We start from the raw sequence: 21,529 nt of genomic DNA, 5'->3' as shown, positions 1-21,529 counted from the left end.
TTTGCACTGATCTATAAATCTTGACAAAAAAAACAAAAGTTGACCTCACAGCAATAAAGACAAAATTTATTTGCTATTATAGGTCACTATTCACACTATTTTAGCCAAAAATTTGTTTTTTTGAAAAGAAGTTAAAAGGATATTTTTTTGTGGATTTTATTTCTCACGAGTACAATAGAAGGTCAAGTTTATTTCAAAAATATTTTCAGGAATTTTTGACTTTTTATTGAATTACTAATTTTTTTTTCTATATAGGATGCATATGTCCCCATAGACCAAAAATTCCCTTCCTAACAGTTTCCTTCTAATATTTACTTGGCACGTGGTCGGCCGTCGTTTGAACGCCTGCGCCCAACGTCACTGCACGCCTTTACGCGCGACTGCGTCTCCACGGTCGTCGCACCGCGACACTGTGGCCTCCGCCGCCGTCACTACCAGAAACAGTACTTTCCCTGTGGGTGCTGTCTTTTCCTGTGAGGCCCGAAGCCCCTCACAGGAATACAAAAATTCCTGGCGGGCATACTTAAGCCCACAGGAAAAATATCAAATATCTATTTTTACTGTAGGAACATTTATGCCCTACAGGAAAAAAGTTTTCCTGTGAGTGCCAGCCTACAGGAGAATTACTTTAGGCCCAGCCCACCATCGCACAACCGCGAAAGCCCTAGAACAATTCCCCACTTCCTCTCCTCTGTCCATCTCGTCCGCTCCATGACCGCGCGCCGCCCTCCTCCACCTTCCTCACGCCGCCGCCGCCGCCGCCCTCCTCCACATAAATGGATCCATCGCCGCTCGCCGTCCTTCCTCTGACCTCCACCGCCACTCGTCTCTCACCTCCTTCACGGTACTCCGGGTCAATCTGCGACAGCCACCGCCGTCCGCCTTCCATCTCCCCCGCCGTCAGCCGCCGTTCTATCTCCACCCCCGTTCGCCGTCGCGTCCCACCTCCCTCGGCTCACCGCGTACCACCCCACCCCCAACAGTACCGCCATGTACGCGTTGCCTGCAACCCATCCTCCCTGCTCCAGATCCGGATTAGTTCCTGTGGCGCATCGAGCAAGCCACTGCCTCCTCCCCTGACGTGGCAACCGTCGCCTCCTCCTCTCCTTGTCCAAGCAAGCTGCTCCATTCTGCTGTGGTAAGTCTCAACCATGGTGAAGCAAAAAAGAAGTCAGGATCTTTAGTTTTCCATAAAATTTAGTATGCAGAATGTAGATCTCGTGACTGTGGGATATTGGTGAATGATTTAGTCCGTTGTCATTTTTGCACGAAAGAGCTTTTCTCTGTTGTATATCAACATTTTAGGAGCTACTAGTAGGTGTTTTATTAGCACTCCTATACGTTGATGTAAATGGAAAGCAGAAAAAGTTACTGTTCGTGTAATTTGTATCGTTGCTAGTTATGTGCTTCTAGGAAATGTACTGCATGTGAAGATGATGCCTATCTCTTTTCTCAGTGGTTGACTGGTTTTATGTACATATCTAATATCTTGGAAAAAGATATGTCAAATATTTATTCTTTTGCATGCTTGATTGTAGTAGCACGAATCTGATGTATCATCGAATCATTGTTGAAGATGCAGCCCACCTATACAGTCTCTAGATATAGCATCTTTTTACAAATCATTTTGGTGGTAAGTGTTCAGATTTATAAGCAAGTTATTCATGTCTTTATGTAAGCAATGGTTTGCATAATTGTGCTAGTCTATTGTAGGTATTGCTTCACATCTTTATAAATCTTCGTGGTGGAAGGAAGCCATATATCATAGATGCAGTGAAGAGCAAGGCAAAACCTATCTCAGGTACCTCTCACACTTTGGTAATTATCTCACAAATACTACGATGTGTTGGTTGTGACCTTATTATTTGTTGATGTATTATTTATTTGACGAATTTCTTATTTACTATGGGAAGTGTAAAGTGTTTTGGAAGTGTCCACCATCCCATCCCTGACACTAACCCAACCTCTTCTCATATGAATCACCGCCACTAGTCCAGTCCTCTTGTCTTCTTCCGAACCCCGATTCGGTCGCAGGTACCTTGTTGTCTATAATGTGCTGTCTATCGGATGTCTAGGACCACGAGGAGTATAGACGCTTCCTTATCAAGTTCTCGCAGGTCAGTAGCATGAGGTGACGAACACACGTGCATATCTATCTCATTCTTGTGTTTCTACCATCATGTATCTGGTTCGGTGGTCATATTCCTTGGTCACTCAAGGGTGTGTGTAGCTGCTAGATCTACTTTGAGGGAATGATTTAGTTCAGATCCTTTTGTCAAGTCTTTGGCACGTGGGCATCAAATCTGGAGCCAACAGTTGCCCCAACATCTAAATAGTCCTATACTCATATTACAATCTTTGAGGGAATGATTTACTTTCCTGAATTACAATCTTCACCCTATCATGTTGAAGGACTACTCATTGTAATACTGTACTTGTTCATTCGTTGAGGAAGACTCACCAAAATCCACTTTACAGTACTACTAAGGAGATGGCAGAAGCCTCATTAATCGAAAATGCAGGAATTTAAGACCAGTGGCGTTTTAGCTTCGCTTCATGTGTAGCACTGTGTAATATTATGTTGTTTGCTATTTTTTGTGATATTTCTAAAACAAAGATGTGCTTCTTGTTTATATTTTTCACCTTTTGTGGGATGTATTTGTGATTGCTTATATTCTATACATGTATATCAAATAAAATGTTATATTTTCTGAACATACAGGAGGCTCATGCATTCTGTATGCATAGTTCAACATTTGCATATTTTATCTTTTTAAATCATATCACTTGTTGTCAATATGTGCATGGATTTTGTATTCAGAATCTACTGTGTATTTAGAAGTTTGAGAGTAAAGTCTAACTAGTACTACATGTTTTTTTTGCAGGAACCATTACATGATCTCCTGGCAAACATATGGTTACTGATTTCTGCCCCATAGTGCACTGTTATATTCAGAATAGGTTCATGTCCGAATAATCTTAGAATCGACACAAGTGTCCTCTTAGATTGTGTTTCTTACTCAACGAAGACTTGGAAATAATGCATGGAAGCAAAGGCCAGAGATAATGCTCTGGAGCGAGCAACTAAACATTGTAGGTAATTCAGTATGCCATGTTAAAATTTCTTTCTTTTACGTCTTGGAGTTGTGCTCTGCACTAAACAACCATTTTGGTAACTGCATTAACTGACTGAGATATTAGTCGACTGTAACCCTTCAGTTAACTTTATTGACAATGTATCGATGTTCAGTTCATAGGCAACAAAATCGGGGGCATTGTATATTCTGTGATAGTAATAAGGGGTTCTTAACTATGTCTCTGCGTCTGTCTACTTTGTAGTGCGTTGAAGAATGAATTTTTTTTTTCGCTTCCATATGACTCAAACATCCTCTCTGGAAGATTCAATTTAATGGGACAAATAAATATCTTTACTGAAAGTTGTGTACTGGCTATGAGTTAGTTTCTTTGATAAGAAAAGTAGAAATAATATACCACAAAAGCCCGTTCTCAATCAGCCAAGTATACATCTTTATTTTTTTGATTATTTTGCTGTGTGGTAGATCGTACTTTCTATTATTTGGATCAATAACAATTTGCCTTCTTTTTTGTCAGTATTGCAACAAAAATGAGTGAATTGTTGATGAGTGTAAATGCAAGTAGTGCCATGTCTGCATATGTTATCTCTCTGTAAGGTGCCGTATATTTCACTTTAGGTTCTTATTAATATTGTACATGGCATTGTAGGGCAACACTAATTCATCCCATGTCAACTTGGAGGACAACACTACGGATGACCACATCGGTAATGGCAACACTGGCGGTAGTAATGATGGTGAAACATTTGTACATCCGGAGGAGGATCTCACTAGTCCTGCCCTTGGAACTAATGAATGACCATCTTATGGTATTTTGGATCTCTCTGGTGCTAGTACATGCTCATGAGCAAACTTACTAGCTGCTTAGTATTTGACTGCAATTTGATGGATGGGAAATATTTAAGTGATATGTATGTACATGATGCTCCTGATCATGAACATAGCTGACCTAGAAATGTGTATTTTGTTGGCATTGCTCTGTGCAATGTGATGGATGAGAATCAGATTGGTGTCCTGTAATTGTTGTTCGGAAGCAAGTGCATGTACAACTTTTCTTGTGTCAGTTTCTGGATGTTGAATCATGGTTTAATGCACTGATATGTGTTACGTAAACATTGATTTCGGATGCATCTTCTTATATGGTCAATTGGATGTATGCCTATTTATCAAATAATTTTGCATTTATTCCTGAATATATGGGAGTAGGCAAATTATGAAAATATATACCCTGGCGGACTTTCCCTGACGGCCATCCGTCACAAAAGGTGCTCACTAAACCTGACGAGACCAGAGATTTTCCTGTGGGCCGCTGACAGGAACTGCCGACAGGAAATGTTTTCCTGTCGGCCACCCGTCAGGCATTTACACATTTCCCTGCCATCTTATTCCTGACGGACTTTGCCTGTCGGTTGGCCGACAGGAAATAGTTTCCTGACGGTAATAGCTATTTTCCTGTGGGTTTCTGGCCGTAGGAAAAAATCCAGTTTCTGGTAGTGCGTGCAGCACCGTGACGCCGCCGCGGCATGCCGCGCCTCCGTGGCATTTGCGGTACCATGCAGGTCCTCCCCAGCCTCCTCGCCGCGGCATCTGCGCCATCACGCAGCGTCTCCGCGCTCTCTGCATGCACTACATCACAGCGCTGCCTTCGCGCTCGTCGCGGACTCACCGCGCGCTACGACCCTGAATCTTGAGGCTCTGTATACCAATTGTTGGGGCCCTACGACGACACACGCCGAACCAGCCCTCCGACGAACGCCGGACGAAAAAGATAACGATGAACACTACAAGGTGGATTTGCCGGCGAGAACGCCGCGGCGCCAAACGGCTGTATCCTCACGGCGCTCGAGCTGGACGCCATGAATGGAATGCTACCTCACAGCTCGCACTAGAGTAGAATGGTCATCCGTGCATGAGTGGCATTGCGGCATGCAAACACCCCCTCCCGGCAGCTAACTCCTAGGGCGCTCCGTGTCACTTTCCACCGGCCCACTACTTGTAAGTTGTATGCTAGTATATATACGTAGGACGGAAGAATGCAGGGAGTTCATGTATGGATCCAATGGCGGCCTAGTTAAACTACCGTAAGGAGACCCCCACAACATGCACTATGGGTCTATGGTAGTACCATGCATACACGAAGGTCCCCGGCCATTGGACGCTTAATCCCCCCCCCCCCCCCCCCCCCACCCACACACACACATATTTTAGTTCTAGATACATACATTTGTATCCATTTTTTTACGAGGTCTTTATTCATTTCTACGACAAGTAATTCCGAACGGAAAAGTCCATGTAAGTTTTACAAAAAAGGTTATGTACTAGTTCATTTACGGGACGGTTAGGGAAAAAAATTAAGGGGTACTTATTACAAGCTGAATCAACGTACGTAATGATTTCGTAGAAGCCGTACATTTTTTTTGTTTGCAGAGCCAAGGAGTTTATTCCATAAATAAAGAGTTGTAGTAGTAGTGTGCTAATGCAAGATCATAAATGAGAGAAGGGTCTCGCTGTAACCAACAAGTGGTGCTACGAGCCATGGCACTAGTAGAAAAAGGGCCATTTGTCCCGGTTCATAAGGCCCATCTTTCCCAGTTGTGGAACCGGGACTAAAGGGTCGTTACTAATGCCCTAGGCCTTTAGACCCGGTTCTTATACCAACCGGGACAGATGGGCCTCCACGTGGCAGCTCCGGCGAGCCCAGGCAGGAGGGCTTTTGGTCCCGGTTGATAGCACCAACCGGGACCAATAAGCTTCCACGCGTCAGCATTTCAGGGGCTGTTTTTTTTGAAAGGAAGTGGTTTAGGGGTTTTGAGGGTTAATTTAGGTTGTTATAGATAGCTAATAGAGAGATATGTGTCCTCTCTTATCTCCGTGCTACTGCTATACTGCTATTTCTAAACATGACTTAGATTGAAGTGAGGCAACATGTGGTGCATGTCGAAAGTAATACTAATCCTAACTTGATCAAGTTTTGATTGTACTACTTTCGATATGCACTACATGCATGTTGGCTTCACTTCAGTCCAATCCATGTTCATTTCACCCACAGATATATAATAATTCTTCATGCTCGCATCATGCATCATCATAATAACAAGTCCTACTAATCATCATCATACAACTTCTACTCGTTATTAATAACAAGTCATACGATCATCATCCTGATAGTCATCGAACCAACCCTACTTAATTATTCTAAGCACATGATCATCAGTATTATGCAGGACCTGAATACCCTATTTAAGGTAAAATAGCATAAAACAATATAGATCCTGACTCTCCATTATGGAGAATGGAGATCATCCTGTCTCCAATTCTTGCGCGGCGCTTCCTTTTGCTTTCAAGAACCTCCTTACGATTGTCCATACATTTTTTTCCATTCTCTGATTAGCATGTCTCCACTTCTTTTAGAAATCCGGTATGGACAGTTGAGATTCGTAGGATGACCTGGATATATGTCCAAAACACGAAGGCTGCCATTCTGATACATCAAATGAGGCACACAATCCTCTGGGATTCTCTGTTGAAAAACATAGTAATAACTTCATAGTTAGCAATGATGTACTAGTTTTAGAAGTATGCAAAAGATGCACGGATGTCGTAATAGTAAAAAATCTTACCAGGGTATCTCCATGGTAGTTACCGTAGTTCAACACGTGCACTAGTGTCACGTATTGACCATAATGTTGAGGAGTTTGATTGTAGATGTTGTAATTCTCAAGATCAGTACAAAATCCGACCAGATGATTTTTCTCCTGATAAGTTAACTCGGAGCCATCGGTGTAGTGGGATTTGTCTACCATGTTCCGCACATTGTTTGAACAATCAAAAAAAGCTGTCAATGGAAATAAGTTGTCAACTATTTTGAAATAAACAATATAAATTAGTTAATAATTAACTATGTTTGAGAAACCCACATAGCGGTAGAACTGGAGGCGTATCAACAAGGACCCAAATGTCCATATTGTCTTGGTCGATGTCAGGATCACCAAGATCCATACATCTTGCAAAATCCTTCCCAATTTTTGCAACCAAAATGGGTTACGCTCTCAGCATTATACAGATTTACTTCAAAATCCACATCATGATGGGTCCTTAGGTGAATTTTCTTCGTTTCAAAATTGTCATGGTCTTCAAAATCCATCCTCTCCAAGACATAGCGTCTTGCATGGCATGAAATAAGCTATACTCGAATTGTAAAAGATGAAAATTACACGTTGAAATAGTTGAAGTCATGCTTAATTACGAAAAAACACTTGTCGCCGTTGCGTACCGTTTCAACATCGAAGGTCTCCTCGAGCTTAATGCTGAAGCGCCGATCATCGTCCAGGTGAGGCCTATCGCACAAACCTCGATCATCGTGGCACCAGCCGCACTCCCCCGGGAGACTTTCGTCGTCCGATGACGACATTTCCTACGTTCATAATTCAAAGATTAAACTTGTACAATTAAATATCTTTCTAAAAGAGGATTTGGCTGGTCACACCTCGAGGTCGGAGGGGGTCGGTGACGGGGACGACGGCGGGGATGATGGAGGGGCCCGGGCTCCTAGATTTCTGCAAAAACAAAAACCCTATAAGCTATCAACTAATCATATGCATACGCCTTGCATAGTGCTCTACAATTTTAGCATTCAAAGTAGGAGTAGTTTTCCAATTTGAGCATTCAATAAGCAAAATCAAATCGCAAAATAAAGTAGTATTCAAATAAGGATGCATTCAATTATAAGCAAAATTACATCATCTCCATGCGTCCGTACATCGTCGAATATTATCACTAATACACCTCGAATACTATCATACATATAGCATCGCCAGTACAGCTAGAACCGTAGCGCCCGACGGGTATCGATGCGGGCGATGGACACCCAAAGAGAAGGAACCATCACAGGATCGCTCCAGTGAGATCCCTGAAGAACCTGCCAGGTATTGTCGAACCTGCCCTCCAACACAACCATGTAGCGACGGACGTGCTCGTCCTCCTTGCTGACACGGTGACGTACCACCTCCGCGGTGTCCGGAAACCTCGGCACCGTCACTCGCCCATGCGACCGCCACCAAACAAGAATCAGGTCAACGACGGGCTGGCTCCTCACCAACCTACGCCCCCCGGAAGGTAGCACCTCCCAAAACCAGCCCGGCGGAGCCCAGTCCCGGACATGGCCCCTCTGATCAAGCTGGCCTCCTCCGCCGAGTCGACGACGAGGATGCGGGATAGGCATCGTCGACGTCGATGCGGTAATAATTGCTTTAACTAAAAAAATAAACTAGTTCTATTAATTTCCTTGCTAAAAATAAACTACTTCTATAGTAAAATAAAGTAGTTTTATTAAATCAACTAGTTCAACTACTAATTAAGCACTTACTATAAATAAAATAAAGTAGTACTTACTAAAAATAAACTACTTCTATATATAGTAAAATAAAGTAGTTTTATTAATTAATCAACTAGTTCAACTAAAAATAAACTAACTTTAAATGCACTAACAGTAGAACTAATAACCTAAAATAAAACTATACAGCCTAAAAATGCTATGAACAAAAAAAACTATACAACGTAAAAATGCTATGAACAAAAAACTATGAAAAAAGACTATGAACAAAAAAAAAACTATACAGCGTAAAAATGCTATGAACACAAAACTATGAAAAAAGACTATGAACAAAAAACTATGAACAAAAAAATGCTAAAAATGCACTAACGGATCGGGATGGGAAGGGGCTCACTTGGGGCTCGAGGCATGACGGCGACGAGGATGGCGGGCTCGTGGGGGAGGGGTTACGCGCGCGCGCGGCGATGCCTCGGGGAGGAGCGGCTCGGGGGCGGCGACGGCGAGGACGACGTCGACGGCGGGTCAGGGGCGCGGCGACGGCGTTGGGGCAGGGGCTCGGGGCGGCGACGACGACGACGACGAGGAACGGCCTAGCGGCGTCGGGGGGAATGGGAGCAGTTGGCGAAATTTTCACAAGTGCTACCTTATATAGCAAAACCAATGGTACCGGTTCATGGCACCAACCGGTACCAATGCCCACCTATTGTCACGGTTGGTGCCACGAACCGGGACCAAAGGTCTCTTTTCGGCAACCCAAAGGGCGGGAAACTGAGGCCTATGGTCCCGGTTGGTGGCACGAACCGGGACCATAGGCCTTGTGCTGGCACGGTGCGGTGGGAAGTTTAGTCCCACCTCGCTAGTTGGGAGGGGCTCGGAGTGGTTTATAAGCTTCGCTGCCGCCACCCACTCGAGCTCCTCTCTATTGCAGGCTTACGGGCCTAATCTCTACTTTGCCATGCCTGTTGGGCCTATTGGGCCTTCTGTGGGCCTGAATCCTGGCCCATTGTAGGGTTTCTAGTCGTATTCAGGCCGTGGATGTCCAGTAGGTGGCATTTTTTCCTTTTTTCTTTTTCTTTTTATTTCTACTCAAAACTAAATACTTATAGTTTTTTAGTGATTTCTTTTTGCTTTTAGGTCACAAAAATTAGAAACTTTCTGTTAGTGCCATTAGTTTTAAAATTTGAATTTTTTTAAATGTATGTGAATCACTAGTTTTATGAATAAATTTACTATAAAAATAAATGCTATTAATGTTTTGAACAAAAAATACTTTGTTAATATAGTTGCATAAATTTTATATAATTTTAGTTTCAAAAAAATAGAGGTTTATATAAGCTTTTTAGTTGATTCCTTTTGCTATTATAGTTTTATAAAAGCTTTTTAGTTGATTCTTTTTGCTATTGAAGAATATTATAGTTTTATTTTAGTTCATCATAACAGAATATTTTAATTTATTTTAGTTTTTTAGTTGATCATAAAAAATATTATAGTTTTATGCATTTTATTATTTTTCATGCATTTACTGCTTTTTTCAGCTATAAGACCCGGAAATTGAAAAGCATTTCAAATGAACTCCGAAAAGGTTGAAAATTGGCATGGTAATCATCATTTCACCCACATAGCATGTGCAAGAAAGTTGAGAGGGTTACGGCAAAAACTAGATGCACTTCATGTACAAAACGGACAATCTCTTTCGAAGTATCAGGGTTTCGGACGAAAGCTCATCTGTTACAAAGGGATTTCATTTTTTTGAACTTATTTGAACTCCATAGTTTTTCTGTGTTCAAAATGCACCATTCAAAGCCACATCATCAATTTTCAACCCTTTCCGACTTCATTTGTTATTTTCCATGCATTTACTGATTATTTTGAGCTATAAGACCGTGAAATTGAAAAGCACTACAAATGAACTCTAAAAAGGTTGAAAGTTGGCATGGTATCATCATTTCACCCACATAGCATGCCCGGTATCAGGATTTCATACGGACATGGATGCACTTCGTGTACAAAACGGACAATCTGTTTCGAAGTATCAGGATTTCATACGGAAACTCGTCTGTTACAACAGGCATTTCAAATGAACTACGAAAAGGTTGAGAGTTGGCATGGTATCATCATAATATTTGTGGAGAGAAAGTCTTCACTTTTTTTTCGCTTGTGTGCTTTGCTTATTGCGCCGTAACCATGGATAATCTTCATCGTTTATCAGGATGCTTGGGTCAGCCTTGACTTTGAAGGGAGGAATTTAATGAAACTTTTCATAATCTTCAGACATGTCTGTCTTGCCCTCCACTCCCACTATGTCCCTTTTTCCTGAAAGAACTATGTGGCGCCTTGGCTCATCATATGATGTATTCGCTTCCTTATCTTTTGTTTTTCTCGGTTTGGTAGACATGTCCTTCACATAGATAACCTGTGCCACATCATTGGCTAGGACGAACGGTTCGTCAGTGTACCCAAGATTGTTCAGATCCACTGTTGTCATTCCGTACTGTGGGTCTACCTGTACCCCGCCTCCTGACAGATTGACCCATTTGCACTTAAACAAAGGGACCTTAAAATCATGTCCATAGTCAAGTTCCCATATGTCCATTATGTAACCATAACATGTGTCCTTTCCCCTCTCGGTTGCTGCATCAAAGCGGACACCGCTGTTTTGGTTGGTGCTCTTTTGATCTTGGGCGATCGTGTAAAATGTATTCCCATTTATCTCATATCCTTTGTAAGTCAATACAGTCGAAGATGGTCCCCTGGACAACGAGTACATCTCATCACAAACAGTGGTGTCACCTCTGAGACGTGTTTCCATCCAACTGTTGAAAGTCCTGATGTGTTCACATGTAATCCAGTAGTCACACTGCTCCGGGTGTTTGGAGCGCAGACTATTCTTGTGTTCATCGACATACGGGGTCACCAAGGTAGAGTTCTGTAGAACTGTGTGCTGTGCTTGAGACCAAGAATGCCCGTCCCTGCATATTATTGAGTCCGCTCCTAGCGTGCCTTTTCCAGTCAGTCTCCCATCATACTGCGATTTAGGGAGACCTATCTTCTTAATGCCAGGAATGAAGTAAACACAAAACCCAATGACATCCTCTGTTTGATGGCCCATGGAGATGCTTCCTTCTGGCCTAGCATGGTTACGGACATATTTCTTTAGGACTCCCATGAACCTCTCAAAGGGGAACATATTGTGTAGAAATACGGGGCCCAGAATGACAATCTCGTCGACTAGATGAACTAGGACGTGCGTCATGATATTGAAGAAGGATGGTGGGAACACCAGCTCGAAACTGACAAGACATTGCGCCACATCACTCCTTAGCCTTGGTATGATTTCTGGATCGATCACCTTCTGAGAGATTGCATTGAGGAATGCACATAGCTTCACAATGGCTAGTCGGACGTTTTCCGGTAGAAGCCCCCTCATTGCAACCGGAAGCAGTTGCGTCATAATCACGTGGCAGTCATGAGACTTTAGGTTCTGAAACTTTTTCTCTGGAATATTTATTATTCCCTTTATATTCGACGAGAAGCCAGTCGGGACCTTCATACTGAGCAGGCATTCAAAAAATATTTCCTTCTCTTCTTTGGTAAGAGTGTAGCTGGCAGGACCTTTGTACTGCTTTGGAGGCATGCCGTCTTTTTCGTGCAAACGTTGCCGGTCCTCCCTTGCCTCAGGTGTATCTTTTGTCTTCCCATACACGCCCAAGAAGCCTAACAGGTTCACGCAAAGGTTCTTCGTCACGTGCATCACGTCGATTGAAGAGCGTACCTCTAGCTCTTTCTAGTAGGGTAGGTCCCAAAATATAGATTTCTTCTTCCACATGGGTGCGCGTCCCTCAGCGTCATTCGGAACAGCTAGTCCGCCGGAACCCTTTTCAAATATTACGTGTAAATTAGAGACCATAGCAAGTACATGATCACCGGTACGCATGGCGGGCTTCTTCCGGTGATCTGCCTCGCCTTTGAAATGCTTGCCTTTCTTTCGACATTGATGGTTGGTCGGGAGAAATCGACGATGGCCCAGGTACACATTCTTCCTGCATCTGTCCAGGTATATACTTTCGGTGTCAGCTAAACAGTGCGTGCATGCGTGGTATCCCTTGTTTGTCTGTCCTGAAAGGTTACTGAGAGCGGGCCAATCATTGATGGTCACGAACAGCAACGCCTTTAGGTCAAATTCTTCCCCCATGTGCTCATCCCATGCACGTACACCTGTTCCATTCCACAGCTGTAAGAGCTCTTCAACTAATGGCCTTAGGTACACATCAATGTCGTTGCCGGGTTGCTTAGGGCCTTGGATGAGAATTGGCATCATAATGAACTTGCGCTTCATGCACATCCAAGGAGGAAGGTTATACATACATAGAGTCATGGGCCAGGTGATGTGATTGCTGCTCTGCTCCCCGAAAGGATTAATGCCATCCGCGCTTAAAGCAAACCATACGTTCCTTGGGTCACTTGCAAACTCAGCCCAGAACTTTCTCTCGATTTTTCTCCACTGCGACCCGTCAGCGGGTGCTCTCAACTTCCCGTCTTTCTTACGGTCCTCACTGTGCCATCGCATCAACTTGGCATGCTCTTTGTTTCTGAACAGTCGTTTCAACCGTGGTATTATAGGAGCATACCACATCACCTTCGCAGGAACCCTCTTCCTGCGGGGCTCGCCCTCAACATCACCAGGGTCATCTCGTCTGATCTTATACCGCAATGCACCGCATACCGGACATGCATTCAAATCCTTGTACGCACCGCGGTAAGGGATGCAGTCATTAGGGCATGCATGTATCTTCTCCACCTCCAATCCTAGAGGGCATACGACCTTCTTTGCTGCGTACGTACTGTCGGGCAATTCGTTATCCTTTGGAATCTTCTTCTTCAATATTTTCAGTAGCTTCTCAAATCCTTTGCCAGGCACATCATTCTCTGCCTTCCACTGCAGCAATTCCAGTACGGTACCGAGCTTTGTGTTGCCATCTTCGCAATTGGGGTACAACCCTTTTTTGTGATCCTCTAACATGCGATCGAACTTTAGCTTCTCCTTTTCACTTTCACACTTTTCCCTTGCATCAACAATGACCAGGCGGAGATTATCATCGGGCACATCGTCTGGTTCCTCTGGATCTTCAGCTTCCTCTTGATCTTCAGCTTCCCCCGTTGCAGCATCACCGTATTCAGGGGGCACATAGTTGTCATCGTCCTCTTCTTCTTCGTTGTCTTCCATCATAACCCCTATTTCTCCGTGCTTCGTCCAAACATTATAGTGTGGCATGAAACCCTTATAAAGCAGGTGGGTGTGAAGGATTTTCTTGTCAGAGTAAGACCTCGTATTCCCACAATTAGGACATGGACAACACATAAAACCATTCTGCTTGTTTGCCTCAGCCACTTCGAGCAAATTATGCACGCCCTTAATGTACTCAGAGGTGTGTCTGTCACCGTACATCCATTGCCGGTTCATCTACGTGCATTATATATAATTATGTGTGTCAACAGTAAGAAAATTAGACAAGTATCTATCTAAAGTAAGATTTTTTTCTTTCAGAAAGAAGATAAGAACAAGAGGCTCACCACGGTGGTGTCGGCGACGAGATCGGCGTGGGCGATCGACGGCGGTGAAGACGAGGACGGGGTGTGACGGACCGCTAAACCTAGACAAATCTCGGAAAAAATGGAGCTCGGATGTCGAGCTTTGAGAGGAGAAAGCTTAACTAGTGTGGCTCGGGCATTTCATCGAACACCTCACATGCATAAGAGGTGAGCTAGAGCACCCAAATGCCCTTCCTCGCCGGCCAGCAAAAAACAGAGCATTGTGGAGTGCTCTGCTCGCCGGCGATGGGGTATATATAGGCAACTCATTTTTCCCGGTTCGTGGCTGCAACGGGGACTAAAGGCCATCCTTCTGTCCCGGTTCATGCCACGAACCGGGACCAATGATTGTGGGCCAGGAGCGAGGCCCATTGGTCCCGGTTCGTGCCAAGAGCCAGGACAAATGGGCCCAGACGAACCGGGACCAATGCCCACGAGGCCCCGGCCGGCCCCCTGGGCTCACGAACCGGGACAAATGCCTCCATTGGTCCCGGTTCGTGACAGAACCGGGACTAATGGGCTGGCCAGGCCCGAACGAAAGCCCCTTTTTCTACTAGTGTGGTTGCATAATTAGCTAGACAATGTGAAACCTTATTACGGGATCAAGCATTCTTGGCCGGAACAAACTCCCGCTCAACCATTAATGAGCGTCTTGATTGCCAGGTGACCATACGGCGATATGGTGAGAGACCCATCCGAAAGAGTACATAAAGCCTCTAAAGAATCGGATTGCACATTGACCAGGAGGGTCGACCGTTGGAGAGAAGGGAGACACCCTCCCAGGATTGCGGTAGAATAACACTTGGTGGAAGGCAAAGATTACCTCTCCTGCACTATTCCTTTACACCATCCCTGCACCCGTCGAGCCATCCTCGGGAGCATAGCAGCCATCAACAAAGAGCACTAACCAGTCCACCGGTGGTGGCGACCAAGGCAGATCCGGTAGGCGCTCAAGTTGTTCTGCCCGAGGGCATGGACGATCGACAAGGGCTTTAACTTCGATAATTTGTTTAGTTGCCAGCTGTTGTGCATTCTGGATGGAGCTACAGTACTTGTTGGAGTGCAAAGAGAGTAAATGTTGTAGCCACTCATCCCCAGGTGTACATGACCTGCTCAATCGAGCGGATAGGCTAGGTTTCCCCCACAACATTCTACAATTTTGAGGCATTATGACATGTGACCATGAAATGATAGGTATCTTCATCAGTAGTTCCACACAAGGGAAAGGTCGCTACGTGCCCGAGGTTGTGATCTAGCTTGTATTTTACAGTGGCCAGTGCACCCGAAGCCACCTTCCATGCATTCACATGCATCTCGTGTGGTACATCACCTTGCCAAACTAGGTTCCAAATCTTCCTTTAACCATCCGGCCTCGAGCTTGAGGCACCCGATGTGAATTTCTCTTCATGTTTTCACCGCCAGCTTATAAGCACTATATATATTGAAACATCCCTTTGGGTCGGGTTGTCAAGCGAGGAAATCTTGTTGCTAGCGCGGCGATGTGCAAATTCTCCGTACGAACTCAACATCTGCAACAAATTGTATCCCCATACCCTATTATCACTAGTGCAGAACCGGTCTTTAGCGCCGGTTCATAAGGGCCTTTAGTGCCGGTTCTGCAACCGGCACTAAGAGTGGAGACTAAAGCCCCCCCCCCCCCCCCCCCCCCTTACTACCGGTTCGGCACGAACCGGCACTAAAGTGCCACCACGTGGCACGGGCCAGGCCCGGGTGCTGGTAGACCATTAGTACCGGTTGGTAGCACCAACCGGTACTAAATGTTTGGGGGGGGTTTGGTTTTAATTTTTATTTTTCCATTAATTTTGTGTTTTCCATTTAATTCTTTTTTGTTTGCTGGTATTTTACGATATTACATATTGTACACGTTATGCATATATATAAATAGATTTTCTCGTAGAACCGATCATATATATATATATATATATATATATATATATATATATATATATATATATATATATATATATATATATATATATAATCGAATGTCTCACAACCACCATTAATTATTCACACATACACATGTATATATATACAATTTCTCCTACATGTTGCCTTGGTGCATTCGGAGCACGATGACAAGTGGTTCATGGGGGCGGTAGCGGGTAATAGTATTCTCCTTTGAGATCTATGACCTGGTCGAGCAAAAATCCCGCTATTTCCTCTTGAAGTGCTCGTATGCGCTCTGTTGTTAGGAGCTGGTCCCGCACCTCTTTGAACTGTTAAGAAGGAGATCAATATGCATGTGTATTAGTTTTGTGACTAGATATCGACAATCATGTAAGATTTGTGAATAGTGTTCTGGCAAACGTACCCAGTCCTGTCTATCAGATCTGCTCCTTTCGGACGCCATCATGCGAATGTTCTCGCAAACGTAGTATGCACACACTTCAGTCCCCGGCGCTTGCTTCAGGGCCTTTACGAGAATAGAATTTAATCTGATAATAATTAATCAAGCATGTTAATTAATTAATGGTATTGAAACAAGAATTAAAGAGATGGTAGCTAGCTAGCTAGTACTACTTAATTACTTACCTTGGGTCGATACCAACATAGCTTTTGTCGCCATTTTCCTGGAGTCACCTTGATGTACTTTGCCCAAGCCCTGCCCGCCGGCAAAGAAAATTAATAAAGGGGTTATTAAAAATAGTTCATATCAGGAAATGACGAACTAAATAGGCCGAGATATAGTTAATAATGATTGAAATTACCTGTTGACTATCCCCTTCACGATGCTGTAGTCACTATCTTTGTAGTGAGTCCAGTACTTCAACTTTTTCTTCGTCAACTTTAATGTCTAACAAGATCCAGTGGAAGCTGCATGCACATACGTTTGCATGTATAAATTAAGCGGGCATGTGCATAACACCAATCAACTATAACCCTAAACCCTATACACTTATTAACATCTAGCTAGTAAGCAAAAACAGAATTTGTAGTACAAGACAGTGTGACTCACTCGAAGTTGTAAGGAAGTAGTATATCTTCATTGCTATTGAGGCGCTTCAAGAACTCTAGCATGCATTTCTCTACATCTTGTCTACACCATTCCAATTTCCATGTGTATTCATTAACGGTATTTGGGTCAATGAACCCAATGCCATAGCGTCCAGCTTTTTTCATTTCATTCATCTTCATCCTGCATAATACCACAGAAAAGAATATATAGTGAGGATATATAATTACAGGTAATTAATGATCAATCAATCAGCACTAGAGCTAGCTTGAGACTTATATTACAGAAAGAAATCACTTACAGACAATAGCAACTGACGATAGATTTGTCGAGTGCATCTTGATTGAATAACTTAAATAGTTCTGAATACTCAACGGACAGAGCTTTCTTATTGAAGTAATGATCTTCCTCGACTTGCACCATGAGGGACTCTCGATTGGAAATCTTGGTAATTTTCATGTACCAATCATGCAATTCATACATTCTCGTTAGGAGGTTCTTGACCTCCTCGGGCTCGACCAAAGGTTGGCCCCGGACATATTTTCGTTTTATTTCCTCCTCTCTAAGCGGAGACATGGGCTCGATCTCGAGGAGTTGTCCAACAATGATCTTGAGCATTTCAGCCTGCATTATATGCTCCTCGGTTATTACCACATCGCCCAGCTCGGGAACGTAAACAGTTTGCCCACAATAATATTGGGCGCGCGTACTCTCATGTGTTGTTGGCACAACAAGCGGGGGGGGGGGGGGGATCGATTGCGCCGCCTGTTCTCCCAGCTGGGGAATGGTTTTTCCGCATTTTTTGACAGCTGCTTGTTGGCTCGAGCTAGAGCTCGCTTCTTTCTGTAGTCGTGCTCGATGTGCCTTCCTGATTTGGCGCTCATAGTCTGAGTCAACAGGCTTGGGAGCTGGTGGTCTAGCCATACGAATGAAGTGTTCAATCTTTTCCTCAGGCACTTTCTCCCTCGGCGGCGTTGCCGGTTTCGGTCGAAAATGAGCGTCCACTTCGGCCCGCACTATTGCATCGTTTTGCTCCTCGGTCATGTCGTGAGGCCTCTGAGGAAGAGGAGCGAGGCTGCTTGGACCATATTTATATCGCTTGTCTCTGCCTGTACTTTCTGTACTACCTCGACTCGTACCGCTACGCACCATAGCTGCGGCGTGTCTCTTCTGCGATTGCTTAGGCGGCGGAGACGGCTGACGTGGCTTAGTTGGAGCAGGAGGAGTGGCCTGACGCTGTGCCTGACTTGAAGCAGGAGGTGTGGCCTGATACGGTGTCGGACTTGAAGTAGGAGGTGTGGCCTGACGCTGTGCCGGACTTGAAAAGCAGGAGGTGTGGCCTGACACGGTGTCAGACTTGAAACAGGAGGAGTGGCCTGACGCTGTGCCAGACTTGAAGCAGGAGTCTGCTCATGCGTTCGTGGACTTGGAGGAGCGGGAGTCTGCTGACACGGTGGCGGACTTCGAGGAGGAGTCGGCAGACGCGGTGTCGGTGGACTTCGAAAGATGATGCAATCCTTTCTCCATAGGATGATACGATGTATGGCCTCTCCCAGTGTGTGCTCGTCGTCACCTCCAGGAATGTCAAGATCTAGCCCCGAATATGGGTCCACCACCTCATCAACCAAGACACGAGCATAGCCCTCTGGAATCGGGGCACAATGGAAGGTTGCTTCGGGGGTAATTGTAAAAGCAACGACGTCCACCACCTTCATGGATATGTTCTTCATTTTGAAGTGTAGCTCACAGTTAGTGTTCTCTATGATGTCATCCACAGAGTATGTATCCAGCAGTGCGTAGCCCGGGGCGGAACCAACGCTGCTTCTCGGCATGGATGGGACGGTGCTATCCAATGTTGGATGATCATCCGCTTGCTGCTGCCGCTGCTGAGACCCCCTTTCCTGGCTAAGTGAGTCGATCTGCTGCTGCTGCTGGAATTTGAGTGCCAAGTCCGCGTGCCTTGCTTCTAGGCCTTGAAGGCGTTCCGCGTCCTGCTTCCTCTGCTCCTCCTCCAGCTTCCTCTTCTTCTCCTCCTCCATCTTCTTTCTTGCACAGGTCCTGTAGTCGTCGTTCCATTCCGAAAAGCCCTCATACCAGGGAATAACGCCCTTGCCTCGTGTTCTTCCCGGGTGTTCAGGATTTCCCAGGGCGCGCGTAAGCTCGTCGTTCTCTCTGTTGGGCGTGAACACCCCTTTTCGAGCATCTTCCAATGCGTCAAGAAACTTTTGTTCTGCTCCTTTTAGACTTGGCCTCTTCGAAACCAGGCCTGTCTTCGGGTCCAACGCTCCCCATGCGCATAGAACCAAGTTCTGCACCTGGGGGGCCAGCTCCTAGTAACCGGAGTGACCCCTGCATCCTCCATCTCTTGCTCAGACTTATCCCACTTAGGCATTTTCACCGCGTAGCCACCTGGACCCAGCCTATGGAACTGCGTCTTTTTTGCGGCATTGGCCTTGTTTTTTCTCGACCGTTCCTTAGATAATTCTGATTCCTTGAATTTCACGAAAGCGGGCCAGTGTTCTCTTTGCTTCTCCAGTGTTCCCTTCAATTCTGGAGTCTTCCTTTCTGCAGCGAGGTAGTTGGCCCATACAGTTTTCTTGTGGGTGTTGAATGCAATTGCCATCTTCTTAAGAGCAACGTCCTTGACTTTCTGCACATCTGCATCAGTGAAATAATCTGGTAGGGTGAAATGTTCCATCAGAGATTCCCAAAGCATTTGTTTTGCTCTGTCGTCGACCCAAGTAACATCTGGGCGTTAGTTTTTGGCTCTTTCCATTCTTGAATGGAGATCGGGAGTTGGTCCTTCACAAGAACTCCGCACTGACGAACGAACTTGTTTGCAATGTTCTTAGGCGTGAGGGGTTCGCCACTAGCTTTGATGGAATCGATGTTGTACTTTACACCCTCCTTCAACTTTTTGCCCGGGCCGCGCTTTGTCCTGCTGTCTGTAGAAGCAGATTTGCTCGATCCGGAGGGCTGAAAGAAGAAAGATCGATTTGTTAATATATCTTCAAATAAAAAAACATGTGATGATCACTAGATGCCTGCTTATATAAATATACCTCGCCGGTAGTCTTTGTTATTTCAAGATCAACATTGTATTCGTCATCATAATCATTGTCTGCGTCATCATAATCATAATCATAGTTCATGACTTCATGAGCTCGGTCGTCGAGATCGAATATCTTATCATCACCCTCCCCGGTATTGTTTAGATATTGGGAGCCGTCATTTGCTTCATTCAGATCATCTGGCCTGCTAGGGCTGCGTATGATCTCGAACAGGGCCTCTTCTCCCTCTTTGCAGGTATTGTCCGCCATAGCTTTTATTTAACTAATACAGAAGAAATATAAAACAATTTAGTATTCAAATTACAATGCATGGATGCAATCAATAAGGAAAAACTGAATCATATAGTACACAATATGCATCGTCTCGAATAATATATAATCTCGAATACATCGTCTCGAATAATATATAATCTCGAATACATCGTCTCGAATAATATATAATCTCGAATACATCGTCTTGAATAATATATAATCTCGAATACATCACTGGCTAGGTAGCTAATAAAGATCCAATACTATAGAAGAATCTAGGCCACTCGCGGTTCCTGGGGCGCGGGCGGTGGACACCCAAAGACAAGGAACCATCACAGGATCATATCTCCGGTCATCTGCCCAAAGAACCTGGCAGGTATTGGAGAACCTGATGTGCATAGCAGCCATGTAGCGATGGACGTGCTCGTCCTCCTCCCTGACACGACGACGCACCACTTCCGGCGGGGCCGGCTCCCTCTGCACCGAATGTGGCCCACGCGAACGCCACCAAAGGAGATCAGGGTCGACGACGGGACCCGAGGCCGGGTTCCTCACCAAGCGTCGCGCCCCTCCAGGTAGCACCTCCCAGTGCCAGCCCGGCGGAGCCCAATCCCGGACATGGGTCCTCTGAAGCAGGACATCGTCGCGAACGGGTCAACGGCGAGGATGCAGGCCGGGCATCGTCGACAACAAATACTACATGCCGCAAAAGTAAAGTAACATTTTTTAAATGATTGGATTGTGATTTCTTATATGCAAATTCTAAATTTTATAACTAAAAATATAATAAACTAAAAAAACATCGACCATATCTAAAACTAACATTTCTAACATTTCTATAACTAAAATTGTATAACTAATTTTTCTTTAACATTTCTATATAACAAACATTTCTATAACATTAATACAAAAAAACTAACATTTCTATATATAACTAACATTTCTATATAACTAACATTTCTATATAACTAACATTTCTATAACATTAATACAGAAAAAACTAAAAACTAATAACTAATAACAGAAAAACTAAAAACTAAAAACAGAAAAACTAAAAAGTAAAAACAGAACAAAAATTGTGTATGTGTGTGTATGGTGTGTGTGTGTATGTGTGTGTATGTGTTGTGTGTGCAGGCGACGGCGACGGCGAGCCAAGGCGACGGCGCCGGTGGCGTGCGCGGCGGCTTCGATTGGAGGGAGACGAGAGGGGGGA

General features: G+C 44.5%; 1 long non-coding RNA gene across 2 annotated transcripts; it reads left to right on the top strand.

Moving 5' to 3' along the window:
* The first annotated feature begins 655 nt into the window (after nucleotides 1-655).
* Nucleotides 656-4,208, top strand: LOC109755024 (uncharacterized). 2 transcript variants are annotated; one of them, XR_012188488.1, is made up of 6 exons: nucleotides 656-1,138; nucleotides 1,539-1,633; nucleotides 1,714-1,801; nucleotides 1,993-2,117; nucleotides 2,886-3,093; nucleotides 3,745-4,208. It is a non-coding gene; the product is annotated as an uncharacterized lncRNA (long non-coding RNA). The 2 variants fall into 2 exon arrangements; XR_002230849.4 differs by having other exon boundaries at nucleotides 2,886-3,097.
* Nucleotides 4,209-21,529: the final 17,321 nt, after the last annotated feature.

The sequence above is a fragment of the Aegilops tauschii genome, chromosome 7 (genome assembly GCF_002575655.3).
Source record: "Aegilops tauschii subsp. strangulata cultivar AL8/78 chromosome 7, Aet v6.0, whole genome shotgun sequence".
NCBI classification, from domain to species: Eukaryota; Viridiplantae; Streptophyta; class Magnoliopsida; order Poales; family Poaceae; genus Aegilops; species Aegilops tauschii.
The sequence above is the reverse complement of the archived record's forward strand: the minus strand, read 5'-3'. Positions and strand labels throughout refer to the sequence as shown.